Here is a 15374-nt window from a genome sequence, read left to right as displayed (position 1 = left end):
AACGAATGATGGGTAAGCCTTCCTTGTTGATTACAATGTTGTGTTCTGTGGGTAGCTTGCCCAGCTGGTTATCAAAAAGGTACACAAAAATGCTGGAGAAACTCAGCGGGTGCAGCAGCATCTATGGAGCGAAAGAAATAGGCGACGTTTTGGGCCGAAACCCTTCTTTAGACTATCAAAAAGTTACTTTTATTGTTCGTGTAGTTTTTACAGAGATAGGTTGAATAAGTTAGGTCTTTATTCTCTGGAGCGCAGAAGGTTAAGGGGGGACCTGATAGAGGTCTTTAAAATGATGAGAGGGATAGACAGAGTTGATGGGACAGAAGTTTAGGGGTAATATGAGGGGGAACTTCTTTACGCAGAGAGTGGTGGCGGTGTGGAATGAGCTCCCAGTGGAAGTGGTGGAGGCAGGTTCATTAGTATCATTTAAAAATAAATTGGATAGGCATATGGATGAGAAGGGAATGGAGGGTTATGGTACGAATGCAGGCAGGTGGGACTAAGGGGAAAACATTTGTTCGGCATGGACTTGTAGGGCCGAGATGGCCTGTTTCCGTGCTGTAATTGTTATATGGTTATATGGTTATATAGTTGTTGGGTGGGACTTTGAGAGGTCAACAGCTGGTACACAGTTTTGCCGAAGAAGACTAGGTTCATATCGTGGCATGCATCAATGCCCAGAAGGAGGGTCACTTCCCCTCTAAGGATGACATCCAGGTTGTAAACTTGAGATGCTAGATGGCATTGTTATGTAACCGTACCAACTGGTTGCAACTCCCTCCCACAAAATGGATGTAACTTTGAGTTTGTTTTCAGGACAGTTTCATTGTTGTGAATTTGTCGGAAGTCTGATAGCAAAATCACATTACATCTCACCCCAGTATCTATCTTAGCAGCAAACCTGGTGTTGTTGATACTGAGCGTTTTCATGCGATCACTGTCTGCAAATGTAGAATAGGGAAACCAGGAAGATATGTTTTGGCTGACTTCTTGCAGGTGTGTGTTGTGGTTCTGCTGGAAATGTTGTTTCAGTCACTGCCTTGTGGGGAAAGTGTGGGCTCAAGTGCATAGAGAGATTATTTTGACTGGGTCCTGTTGGGATGGGCGCGGCAGCAATGGATCAAGTGGCCTTTCTTTTTACAATAGTGACAGGTTTTGCCATAAGTGAAGCATTGCTCACAAAATTTTGGGTGTGAGCCACCGCAATTACCACAGTTATTGACTAAATGATCATTTACCATCCCTGGAGCTGTAGGTGGTTGTCGAGGGATTAATGTTTGTCGCCGGTACCTATAGAAGGCATGGACATCGTAGGCAGAGTGTGGCCCCGGTCCCAAGGCTTTGGTATGGGTATCAGTGTATTCTGCAACCCGACAGGCATGTTCAATCTTATCTAGTGTAAGCTCCTCATTCCGGAGTAATTAATTTCTCACCTTGACATTCAGGATGCCATATACGAGTCTGCTGCCAATGAGCACAGTCTTGGAAGTGGCATCTGGATGCAATGCTCTGGAGGGCACCAATGTAGGATTCAACTGTTTCACCCTCTTGTTGGCAGTGGTGAAAAAACTTCTGGTGTTCCATGATAACGTCAGAGCGAAGTTTGCCCAGGTCTCTGAACTTTCGCAGAAGGCAGGCGGGGTCTCTGATGGACTCTGCTGGGGTCAAAATATGTGTTTCCGCTTTGGTATGTTGTGGGGCGTAGTGGAAATCCTGTGCCAACAGGGCAGCCTCTGTGCCAACTACATTGAACAGAATTGATGCAACGGTGTGGGCTGCAGCTGCATGGTGCGCAGCATCTATGAAAATCCCAAATTCCACCTCGAAGATGCGCCAACATTTGGCAAGTTCACTGTCGAACACCAAAGGAACTGGTCTCTGGAAGGTTCGACGTAAAAAAATAAACTAAAATAAATTCAGGCAAAAGAGTTGGAGAAGTGATTCAACACTCTGACACCATGTTTATGAATGATCCATAGCAACTCATACATGGTAAAAATCAATCTTTATTCCATACGCAAATAGGAACATACAAACTGCCAGCTACTTGCATCTGACTCCGCTGGCTTGTGTGAGAGAGAGAGAGAGAGAGAGAGAGAGAGAGAGAGAGAGAGAGAGAGAGAGAGAGAGAGAGGAGAGAGAGAGAGAGAGAGAGAGAGAGAGAGAGAGAGAGAGAGAGAGAGAGAGAGAGAGAGAGGAGAGAGAGAGAGAGAGAGAGAGAGAGAGAGAGAGGAGAGAGAGAGAGAGAGAGAGAGAGAGAGAGAGAGAGAGAGAGAAACTGACCATGTGTAAACATAGAAACATAGAAATTCGGCCCTTCGAGCCTGCACCGCCAATCAATATGATCATGGCTGATCATCCAACTCAGTATTCCGTACCTGCCTTCTCTCCATACCCTCTGATCCCCTTAGCCACAAGGGCCACATCTAACTCCCTCTTAAATATAGCCAATGAACTGGCCTCAACTACCCTCTGCGGCAGAGAGTTCCAAGATTCACCACTCTCTGTGGAAAAAAGTTCTTCTCATCTCGGTTTTAAAGGTTCCCCAACATCGGGAACAATCTTCCTGCATCTAGCCTGTCCAACCCGTTAAGAATTTTGTAGTTTCTATAAGATCCCCTCTCAATCTCCTAAATTCTAGAGAGTATAAACCAAGTCTATCCAGTCTTTCTTCATAAGACAGTCCTGACATCCCAGGAATCAGTCTGGTGAACCTTCTCTGCACTCCCTCTATGGCAATAATGTCCTTCCTCAGATTTGGAGACCAAAACTGTACGCAATACTCCAGGTGTGGTCTCACCAAGACCCTGTACAACTGCAGTATAACCTCCCTGCTCCTGCTCTCTGCTCCTAATCTCAAATCGATTTGCAATGAAAGCTAACATACCATTCGCTTTCTTTACTGCCTGCTGCACCTGCATGCCTACCTTCAATGACTGGTGTACCATGACACCCAGGTCTCGCTGCATCTCCCCCTTTCCCAATCGGCCACAATTTAGATAATAATATCTAGTGCCATAATGCCAAGTGTAGTGCCATAATACCATGTAGAGGGTGGCATGCACATATGTGTGGTGAAGGTTATAAATGGCATAAATTAATAAGGGTTAATCTACATGGGTGAGTGATGGAATATTGTTTTTGGGGACCAGGCCTCCCGTATATCAATGGGACCCAACGGGTCCCACTTAGCCTAGTAAATAGATAAAGCCTCCTGAAGTTGTGGATGGAGCCCATGACCATGTCTCTTCTGTTCCCTGTAGTTTTGCTATTGATTCTGCCTTACTCCCAGACAGAACAGGGATAGAGTCCTCCTGGTTCTTAACTTTCATCCCACCAGCCTTCATAACCAACATATCCACCAAGCTTCAATGCAACCATACCACTAGGGGTAGAGGTTACGGGGAGAATGCAGGAACATTGGGTTAAGAGGGAAAGACAGATCCACCATGATTGAATGGCGGAATAGACTTGATGGGCAGTGGCCTAATTCTGCTCCTATAACTAATAAACTTAAGAACAATCATGTGTTCCCCTCCCCAACCCAACTGTCTCTGTGACTCCCTGGTTTGTTCATCCCTTTCCACCAACCCCTCCCCTTCCACAGGCACCGCACTCTCGAACAACACAAGTCCCTACACCTTCTCACTCAACTCCATTTAGAGACCAAAACAGTTGTTCCATGCGAGACAGACATTTGCGTGCCCCTTCTTCAAGCTGGACTTTTGCATGCATTAGCCTTTTCCATGTTATGCTGAGACCAAGCATAAACTTGATGACTGCTACACCAAACTCTGGCACTCTTTCTGTCATAGCCAGTTTGAGCACTCTGTTGCAAGATACTTCAATACCCCATCTCATTCTCATACCGTTCTGTTTATCCACGGCCTGCATTACCACAGTGAGGCTATTTGGAAAGGGGAGGAGCAGCACCTCACGTTCCATTTCAATTAGATTATGCTGAATGTGATGGTATAAAACATTGCAAAATGCACAAAAATAAACAATGATGTTCTCATCCCTGAGAAATATTTCATTACAAATTTCATGCAACAAAAAATGCTTAGGAAACTTTTCAAATTGCCATGTACATTATTAAAAATGTACATTAAAATAAATGGGTTAAATAAGCTGTCAAATAAATGTACATACAGCTTTGTTAATAATATTATGGGGGATTTCAAATCTATTGTTTCATATGCAGTATCCTATTCTTTATTTAAACAGGTTAATGATCCTGCTGAAAAATGCACTGAGCTTAATTATATAAATACATGGAGCAGTGTACTTTTAGGAACAATACTGACTGTAGGATGTTTAATTTTCCCTGTGACTTATTGTTTGCACGTTGATTGACATGACAACCTATTCCTGTGTGGTTAAACACCATTAACTCAAAACGCCAGTAAAGAGATTTATCTCAAAGTAAATATTGAAACTATGTCAAAAGCTTCCAATCAGTCAGTTTTTAATAAACAGGGTATGTAAATGATCATTAAGTGTAAGTTGCAGATCCCTGATATATGGTGTAAAAAAATCCCCATGGACAGAATTTAAGGCAAATGGTTCCATGCACTTCAGGGAAATGTTTCTTTAACCAATTCCTACACTTACCCTAAATGTGTAAGTTCAAAGTCAGCTTTGACATATTTTCCCCACAAATATCTTCAAACAGAAATGCAGTTGCAAAAGGTTGCAACCCGAAACATCACCTATTCCGTTTCTCTCTCCCATTCCTTCTCTCCAGAGATGCTGCTTGTCCCATATAGTTATTCCAGCTTTTTTTGCCTTTCTTCAGTTTAAACGAGCATCAGCAGTTCCTTCCGACACATATAGTTGTCCTCCCTCAAAGATAATTGATTATAATTTGAGAATAAGTGAAATTATTAATTTTGACATGAAATGTTCTAAAGATAGCATACTAAACAATGCTGAAGGGTTTGCAGACATTGAGATTCTGGGATTGGATTGTGTTAGTGAAAGAATTACAAAAGGCTAGCATGCAGGTATAGTGAGTAATTAGGAAAGTTAATAGAATATTATTGTTCATTGCCAGAGAAAATGAACACCAAAAGTAGGCAGGTTTTTGCTTCATTTATACATGCCATTAATGAGACCACTTCTGGAGTTCACTATGCCATCTTTAGACTTTAGACTTTGGAGATACAGCGCGGAAACACGCTTTTCACTGCACCTCGGTACACGTAGCAATAAACTAAACTTTAAAGTAAACAAAACTGTAAACCTTCAGCCCACCGAGTCCACACCGGCCAGCGATCACTCCATACACTAGCTCTGTCCTACACACTAGGGACAATTTACAATTTTTTACTGAAGCCAATGAACCCGCAAACCTGCATTTCTTTGGAACGTGGGGAAACCAGAACACCTGGAGAAAACTCACCTGGTCACAGAGAGAATGTACAAACTCCGTACAGCCAGCACCTGTGGTCAGGATTGAACCTGGGTCTCTGGTGCTGTAAGGCAGCAACTCTACTCTACTGCGGTGCCATCGTCCCACAGTCTTGATCTTCTTATTTGAGGAAGGATACAGTATGCGAATACCAAATCCCTAAAAGAAGTGGGTTGCGTTATGAGGAAAGCTTGGAATTACTTATCTTGTATGAGTTGAAATTTAAGGAAGGATACAGGATGCGAATAACAAATCCCTAAAATAAGTAGGTTGCTTTATGAGGAAAGCTTGGAATGACTTATCTTGTATACGCTGGAATTTAGGGGACTGATTGAAACATTGGAGACTGACAGATGTCAGTAACTGTGAGGTAACAGTTCTTCTCCAGGTATCCTTATTTTCTCCCACATCCCGGACATGGTATAGGAGGTTACAAAACAAGAAAATGCTGTGAGAAATTTGTAGGCCGATCAAAATCTGTGGTGGTAAATGGTGTTGGTCAATGCTTCCAGTCAGAACTCTGCATTAAGCCTGTGCTGGTGGGTGGATTGCCAATGGCAATTTTCTAAATAAGGTTGGATAAAAGGAAAAAAGCGGAAAGAGAATCAAAGGTGAGTTGATTGGTATGTGATAGAGAATAGGTTGGAGGTCCACTGGGAAATAAGGGGAGGGAAAGGGATTGATGTGGTTGTGCTGCAGGGAGCTGGCATGGACCCAAAGGGCCAAATGTCTGCTACAAGAATTAAGTAGAGGATCAGCCTTTTTTGAGATACCATTAATCATTTTCTGTTCTATAACACAATATAGTCAGCAGTAACTAAAAATATTCTTCTTGCATTTATCGTTATACTTGACTAGGTGAGACCCGTTGGGTCCCAGTCACTTAGGAGGCCTGGTCCCCCAACGCAACCCATCCCCCATCGCAATATTCCACCACTCACGCAATGCAACTTTTTTGGGGGGGGAGTGGTTATGGGGGGAGGGATTTTGGGGGGAGGGGTGTGTGGGCGAGGGGGGGTTGTGGGGGGGAGGGTGTATGGGTGGGGGGGGGATGGTGTATGGGCGGGGGAGGGGTGTGTGTGTGGCGAAAAGAGGTTATGGGGCTTAGAGGTGGTTGTGGGGTTGGGAGGGTTGTGGGGGCAGGGGGGCTGTGAGGGGATGGGGGTGCGGGCAGATGGATGTTGTGGGGGTGTGTGGGGTAGTTGGTTTGTGTTGGGGGGAGGGGTGTGTGTGGGGGAGGTGTGTGTGTGTGGGAGGTTGTATGTGGGGGGGGAGGTGTGTGTGGGGGGTTTGGGGGGGGGGAGGGGGCGTGTGGTGTGTGGGGTGGGTGTGTGTATGGGGGGGGGGGGGTGTGGGGGGGGTGTGGGGGGGAGGGGGTGTGTGGGGGGGGGGGGTGTGTGTGGGGGGGGGTGTGGGGGTGGGTGGGGGTGGGTGTGGGGGGGGGTGTGGGGGGGGGGGGTGGGGGGCGGGTTGTGGGGGTTGTGGAGGTGAGGGGTGTGTGTGGGAGCAGTTGTGGTGGTGGGGGGATTGTGGGGTCGGGCGGTTGTGGGCTGAAGTGTTTGTTGTGGGGGTAGGGGGGAAGGTGGTGGAAGGTGTGTGGGGGGCGTGGTTGTGGGTGGAGGGGAGTGTGAGGGTGGGGGGTGAGGTTGTGGGGGGGGGGGGGTGTGTGTGGGCAGTGGGGGGGGTTGTGGTGGGGGGGAGAGGTGTGTGGGCGGGGGGGGGATGGCGGAAGAGAGCTCTGGGAAAAGATGGGGGAAGACCCATGGGGGAGAGGGGGGGTACCGGGGGGAGGGGGGCAAGAGCTAGTTGGGGGACCAGAGAGAAAGGGGCTGGAGCTGGTGATACGATGGGTGCTCAGACTTAGAAGGATTCGGCTTTAGACCATCAGCCGTTAAACTATGCCCCACATAGCTCACCTGGTTAACACGGAACCAACATTTTTGAGGGTTACAGAAAAATGCTGGAGAAACTCAGCGGGTGTGGGGGAGGGGGGGGGTGTGGGGGGGGGGGTGTGTGGGTGAGGGGGGGATGTGGGGGTGAGGGGGGATGTGGGGGTGGGAGGGAGGGTGTGGGGGGGGGGGGGATGTGGGGGGAGGGGCTGTGTGGGGGGGGGGGGGTGTGTGGGGGAGGGGGTGTGTGGGGGGAGGGCTGGGCTGTGTGGGGGAGGGGGGGGCGGGGGAGGGGGGGTGTGGGGGAGGGGGTGTGGGGTGGGGGGAGGGGGTGTGTGGGGGAGGGGCTGTGAGGGGGGGAGGGGCTGTGTGGGGGAGGGGCTGTGTGGGGGAGGGGGTGTGTGTGGGAGGGGGGAAGATGTGTGGGGGGGGGGGGTGCGGGGCCAGGGGGGAGTTGAGGTGAAGGGCTGTGTGTGGGGAGGGGTGTGGTGGGGGGGGGCTGTGTGGGGGGGGGGGAGTGCGGCAGTGAGGGGGGGTGGCGGGAGAGGGGGTGTGTGTGGGGTGGGGGGGGGGGGGGGGTAGTGGGTGGGCGGGGGATTTGGGTGGGGGGGGAGGGGCTGTGTGGGGGAGGGGGCTGAATGGGGGAGGGTTGTGTGGTTGCAGGTTGGGGAGGGGGGTTGTTGGAGGGGGAGATGGGCAGATGGGAGTTGAGGTGAAGGGTGTGGTGTGTGGCAGGGGGTGTGTGGAGGGGAGGGCAGATGTGGATTGGGGGAGTGGCGGCAGTGAGCATTGTGGCCAGAGGGGGGGGTGTGTGTGGGGGAGGGGGGTGTGGGTAGGGGGTGGGGGATTTGTGGGGGAAGAGGTGTGTGTAGATAGGGGGAGGTGTGTGTGGGGGGTGGGGGGGGGGTTTTGTTTGGCAAGGGAGGTGTGAGGGCAAGCAGGGTTTGTGGGGTAGGGGTGTGGGTGGGGGCAGGGGGGTGGGGAGGGGGTGTGGGGGGGGGGGGGTTGTGGGGGATGGGGTGTGTGGGCAGGGTGATGTTTGTGCGGGGGGGGGGGGAGTGTTGGCGGGGAGAGAGTGTTGGGGGCCGGGGTGGATGTGTGGGGGAGGGTTTGTGGGCGGGGGATTGAGCTCAGTATAAAGACAGGGGCTGTGGTGGAGAGGGGGGTATCATGTGGGAGGGGGGGGGCAGGAACAAGCAGGACCAGAGAGGAACGGGCTGGAGCTGACGGTGCGATGGGAGCTCACAGCTGGCGCTGGTCGCTGTACATTCTCCTCCGTCGGGATCAGATTCTCCGCTTTCTGTTTGGTGACACCTCCCGTGCCCGGTCGGGCTGCGCCGTTTCCAGTCTCTCCGAAAATTGTGTCCGGTTGGAAATCTTCGCCGGCCAACCTCAGCTCCAGTAAAGATGCGATGGAGCAGGAAGGGGGGACCATCCCGCGGAGGGACAGGAGAAAAGAACAATCCACATGGCGCTGAATGGCAGATGTTTAGAAATTTACATTAGGTCAGTTGATAGAGGTATGTGTTGGGGAGCACTTCGGGTCACAATACCATTAGTTTCAATATAATTATGGAGAAGGTCAGAACTGGACCAATGGTTGAGATTTTTGATTGGATAATGGCTAACTTTGAGGAGATGTGAAAGGATTTAAAAGGAGTGAATAGGGACATATTGTTTTATGGGAAGAACGTAGTAGAGAAATCTAGGACATTTAAAGATGACATTTTACGATTACAGAATCTTTATGTCCCTATTTGTTTGAAAGAAAATAGTAATAATTGGAGAGAGCCATGGTTTTTAAGGGAAATTGGCTACTTGTTTTGGAAAAAGAGAGAGATCTGTAATAATTGTAGGCAGCATGGAGTAAATGAGGTGCTTGAGGAGTATAAAGAATGTAAAAAGAATCTTAAGAAAGAAATTAGAAAAGCTAAAAAGATATGAGGTTGCTTTGGGAAGTAAGGTGAAAGTAAATCCAAAGAGTTTCTGCAGCTATATTAATAGCAAAAGGATAACGAGGGATACAATTGGTCCATTAGAGAGTCTTTAGAGAGTCAGGTTGGTGGGAAAATTAATGGAAGGGATACTTAGAGATAATATATATATATATAGTCATCTGGCTAAACTGTGTCTGATTAGGAACACAGGATTTGTGCCTGAAAGGTCATGTTTGACTAATCTTCTTGAATTGTTTAAGATGTTACTAGGGAAATTGATGAGGGTAAAGCAGTGGATGTTGTCTATATGGACTTCAGTAAGGTATTTGACAAGGTTCCTCATGGAAGGTTGGTTAAGAAGGCTCAATAGCCGGTGACTAGTGGGGTGCCACAGGGATCTGTGTTGGGTCCACTGTTGTTTGTCATGGACATCAATGATCTGGATGATGGTGTGGTAAATTGGATTAGTAAGTATGCAGATGATACTAAGATAGGTGGTGTTGTGGATAATGAAGTGGATTTTCAGTCTACAGAGAGATTTAGGCCATTTGGAAGAGTGTGCTGAAAGATGGTAGATGGAGTTCAATGCTGATAAGTGTGAGGTGCTACATCTTGGCAGGACAAATCAAAATAGGATGTACAAGGTAAATGGTAGCGAATTGACGAATGCAGTTGAACAGAGGGATCTAGGAACAACTGTGCATAGTTCCCTGAAGGTGGAATTTCATGTTGATAGGGTGGCAAAGAAAGCTTTTGGTGTGCTGGCCATTATAAACCAGAGCATTGAGTATAGAAGTTGGGATGTAATGTTAAAATTGTGCAAGGCATTGGTGAGGCCAATTCTGGAATATGGCGTTCAATTCTGGTCGCCAAATTATAGGAAAGATGTCAACAAAATAGAGAGAGTACAGAAGGGATTTACTAGAATGTTGCCTGGGATTCAGCACCTAAGTTACAGAGAAAGGTTTGAACAAGTTATGTCTTTATTCTTTGCAGCGCAGAAGGTTAAGGGGAGACTTGATAGAGTTCTTTAAAATGATGAGAGGGATAGATAGAGTTGACGTGGATAAGCTTTTTCCATTGAGAGAAGATTCAAACAAGAGGACATGATTTGAGAATTAAGGGACAAAAGTTTATGGGCAAACATGAAGGGGGACTTCTTTACTCAGAGAATGGTAGTGGTGTTAAATGAGCTTTGTGGAAATGGTGGAGGCAGGTTTGATTTTATAATTTAAAAATAAATTGGATAGGTATATGGAGGGGAAAGGAATGGAGGTTTATGGTCTGAGTGCAGGTACATGGGACTAGGTGATGTGTAAGTGTTCGGCACTGACTAGAAGGGCCGAGATGGCCTGTTTCCATGCTGTAATTGTTATACCATTATTAGACCACCAATCGGAATGATACTTGGTGCAATCGCAGTACAGGAGAACGGTGAGTAAGCTGGCGAAAAAATCATAGCGCTATTGCGTACCGTTTTGGCTCAAATAGAATGACCATGTAAACTGGAAGATAAAAAGATCAGAGCTTTAGTTGTGTACTAGACTAAGTTGTGTACTAGACATGGGGGAGGGGGAAGGTTTCGGGCTGGGGGCGTCGAGGCTGGTGGGGGTGGGAAGCATCCTGCAGCTGGGGCGGAGATTGCTTCAGGTGGTGGCCGGTGGGAGCATCCTTTTGCTGGGGATGGGACGGCTTCATGCGGGGGAGAGGGAGGAACATTCCCCTCCCTTGTAGCCGGGGAGGGGGACAGCTTCAGGCAGAGGCTGGTGGGGGGGAGGGGGATTTCTGGAGGGCTAGTTCGGGTGTTATGGGCCAAAGTGATTGGTTTCCAAAGGGCTAGTACAGATGTTGGCGGTGGAAGGGACGTTTAATGGGCTAGTAGTACAGGTGTTGTGGGCTTAAGGGACTGATTTCTGGAGGGCTAGTATGGACATTGTCGGCCAGATTGACTTTTATTAGGCTAGTATAGTGTTGTGCACTGAAGGGACTGGTTTCCGGAGGGCTAGTATGGATATTGAGAGCAACGTTCGGAGTGAATTCCGGAATGAACCACAGCTTGTAGATTCTCATTCACTCACTAATGGCTGGAGCACTCACAGTTAGAAACATAGAAACATAGAAATTAGGTGCAGGAGTAGGCCATTCGGCACTTCAGATTCCATTCGGCACTTCGAGCATTTTGAGCCTGCACCGCCATTTAATAGGATCATGGCTGATCATCCAACTCAGTATCCCGTACCTGCCTTCTCTCCATACCCTCTGATCCCCTTAGCCACAAGGGCCACATCTAACTCCCTCTTAACTATAGCCAATGAACTGGCCTCGACTAACCTCTGTGGCAGAGAGTTCCAGAGATTCACCACTCTCTGTGTGAAAAAAGTTCTTCTCATCTCGGTTTTAAAGGATTTCCCCCTGATCCTTAAGCTGTGACCCCTTGTCCTGGACGTACCCAACATCGGGAGCAATCTTCCTGAATAGCCTGTCCAACACCTTAAGAATTTTGTAAGTTTCTATAAGATCCCCTCTCAATCTCCTAAATTCTAGAGAGTATAAACCAAGTCTATCCAGTCTTTCTTCATAAGACAGTCCTGACATCCCAGGAATCAGTCTGATGAACCTTCTCTGCACTCCCTCTATGGCAATAATGTCCTTCCTCAGATTTGGAGGCCAAAACTGTACGCAATACTCCAGGTGTGGTCTCACCAAGACCCTGTACAACTGCAGTAGAACCTCCCTGCTCCTATACTCAAATCCTTTTGCTATGAAAGCTAACATACCATTCACTTTCTTCACTGCCTGCTGCACCTGCATGCCTACTTTCAATGACTGGTGTACCATGACACCCAGGTCTAACTGCATCTCCCCTTTTCCTAGTCGGCCACCATTTAGATAATAGTCTGCTTTCCTGTTTTTGCCACCAAAATGGATAACCTCACATTTATCCACATTATACTGCATCTGCAAAACATTTGCCCACTCACCCAGCCTATCCAAGTCACCTTGCAGTCTCCTAGCATCCTCCTCACAGCTAACACTGCCCCCCAGTCATCCGCAAACTTGGAGATATTGTCTTCAATTCCCTCATCCAGATCATTAATATATATTGTAAATAGCTGGGGTCCCAGCACTGAGCCTTGCGGTACCCCCACTAGTCACTGCCTGCCATTGTGAAAAGGACCCGTTTACTCCTACTCTTTACTGCCTGCCATTGTGAAAAAGACCCGTTGGACTCTTTGCTTCCTGTTTGCCAGCCAGTTCTCTATCCACATCAATACTGAACCCCCAATGCCGTGTACTTTAAGTTTGTATACTAATCTCTTATGTGGGTCCTTGTCGAAAGCCTTCTGGAAGTCCAGATACACCACATCCACTGGTTCTCCCCTATCCACGCTACTAGTTACATCCTCGAAAAATTCTATAAGATTCGTCAGACATGATTTACCTTTCGTAAATCCATGCTGACTTTGTCCAATGATTTCACCACTTTCCTAATGTGCTGCTATCCCATCTTTAATACCTGACTCTAGCAGTTTCCCCACTACCGATGTTAGACTGACTGGTCTGTAATTCCCTGTTTTCTCTCTCCCTCCCTTCTTAAAAAGTGGGGTTACGTTTGCTACCCGCCAATCCTCAGGAACTACTCCAGAATCTAAAGAGTTTTGAAAGATTATTACTAATGCATCAACTATTTCTGGAGCTACTTCCTTAAGTAGCTCCAGTTATGGACTCAACTCTCACTAACTGCTTGTAGACACAATTCACTCATAGTGACTTGTAGATTCACAGTTCTGGATTCAACTCTCACTAACTGCTTATAGACTCACAGTTCAGTCAGCACGGCTGGAGCACTTACAGTTCTGGACTCAACTCTCACTCACTGCTTCCGGGCTGACTGACTCACTTGCGGTCCCCGGGGGCTTTATTCTCCTGGCCCCTGAAGGGGCGTTATCTTCATGGTGACTGACAGGCGAGAAGACCAATTTGCTGATCTTGCGATACAATACAATATAATACAATACGGTTTTATTCGTCACATTGCACATAAAATGCAAGTGAAATGAATTTGTCAGCAGCGGTATAATGATAAAGAACACACAATACACAATAAAAATTTAACACAATAAAAACACAAAAATTGGCCAGTCCTCCTCCATTGTCCCCTGTGGTCGGGACTTCAACCCTCTGCAGCCGTAGCTGCGGGCGTCCAGATGGTAAAAGGACAAGTCCAGAATCGGCTCCTCCCAACCGGAGACCGCGGCTTCAGGCTGCTGTAGGCCGCAGGCCGGTGGTCGAAGTTTCAAAGTTCCAGCCGCAGCCAGAAGCACCGCAGACCGCAGGGCCAACAGACGAAGCTCCCCTCCAGGGATCCCCGGCAATGGTAAGTCTTCTACCCCCCAGTCCCCAACGTGAGATCCCGGGCTGCAGATGCCGCGCCAGCTGGAGCTCTGCAGACTGCGGCTTCAGGCTGCCGGCTGCCACCGGCCAGCGAAACGGTGTGCTCCCCTCCAGCGAGCCCCAGCGAGGGCTCGCCCACTCCACACTGAGAGTCCACGCTGCGCCCGCCGCTGAAGCCCCGGGCACGTCTCCGGGAAAGTCCATGCCAATCCTTGTTGTTAGGCCATGGGGGAGGCGACCTGGAAAAAGTCACCTCTCCATGGAGGAGGCGACCAAAGCGGTTTCCCCCTTATCCCCCCCACACACCACCCCCCACATAAAACGCACAAAGAAACACTGAAAACATAGTTTAAAACACACTCAAACAATTTAAAAAAAGGTGAAAAAAAATAACGCGCTGCCGACAGGGCTGCCGCCATTGCAGCACCACCACCGACAATATAACTTTTCTATTATTTTGGAACAAAACTTGGGGCGCTCAGGGTAGAGGAGAACGGTGAATAAAATGGCAAAAAAAATCATAGTGATAAAGGGTAGTGTTTTTGCGCTAATTTATTTGCAACGTACACCGGAAATGGTCAAGATAAGAGTTTTAGCAATAGTATAGATAGATAGAGAGATTTGTGATCTCCTTTCCAGAACAATATGGATCCGCCATTTTGTTGTCACAATACAACAGACTATTAAATATGGTGTTCATCAAGTAACAATGAATTAAAAAATAACTTCACTGAAAAGAAACACAATAATCAATATCAGAAGCCTTTCCCATTTTGAGGCTTATTTATTCTTGTTGAAAGACTTCTTGAATCATCAGAAATAGGACAGAAAAAAGAATCAATAAAAGCAGTTGAGGAGACAAATGCATACATGGTCTGGTAGCTGTGAACACAGCCTGGCAATTTAGGCAGTTAGAGATTTATGTCAAACCCTATTTAATATGAATTAGAATCCCACCTCAGACACCCATCTGCTCTTTGCACAAAATGCCAAAATGTGCAGTAAAACAAAGGTTTCTGTTACACATAAATTTGGACATTCTCTTAATTGCTTCCAGGATGGCCCTTCAGAAATTCCCCTGCATGCACAGGCCTTAATTGGATCAGACTGAATAGTTGAAAAACATCAAGTATATAGAGATTCAGTTCCTGTAAACCTTTTACAATAAATATATTAATGCAACATTGGATCATTTGATTTACATATAAAACTGCTCGTAAAAAGAAATGCATTTACCTCCCTTACAAATTTACAGCTGGTAAATTTTATGTTAAATTTAGCCGGAACGGGGTACTGATTTTGGATGATAGGCCATGATCATATTGAATGGTGGTGCTAGCTCAAAGGGCTGAATGGCCTACTCCTGGACCTATTTGCTATGTTTCTATGTAAGTCTTATTTTACAAAGACTAGAAGATTTGTTTTATCAGGATTGCATGATTTGTAAATGCCATTGCATATGTGGTTTACTTTTAATGACTCATGAAAAGGAATCTTAAACTTTCAACTTGTAACTTATCACATTTTTTTTTCGCCTTCCATCTCAGTGAAGAATGTGGAGGAGTCACTGTGGTGGATGGTTATGTTTTGTGTGCTCCGTAGCTTTTTATTTGTATGACTGACATGGTAAATGAAATTCCTCGTATGTTGCAAAACATACTTGGCTAATAATGTAGGTATGTTACAAAACCTACCTGAATCGTCATTGGGAATCTGCCCACAGCCATGTCCGCGATTTTG

This window comes from Leucoraja erinacea, chromosome 4 (genome assembly GCF_028641065.1).
Source record: "Leucoraja erinacea ecotype New England chromosome 4, Leri_hhj_1, whole genome shotgun sequence".
NCBI classification, from domain to species: domain Eukaryota; kingdom Metazoa; phylum Chordata; class Chondrichthyes; order Rajiformes; family Rajidae; genus Leucoraja; species Leucoraja erinaceus.
Note: the sequence above shows the minus strand (reverse complement) of the source record.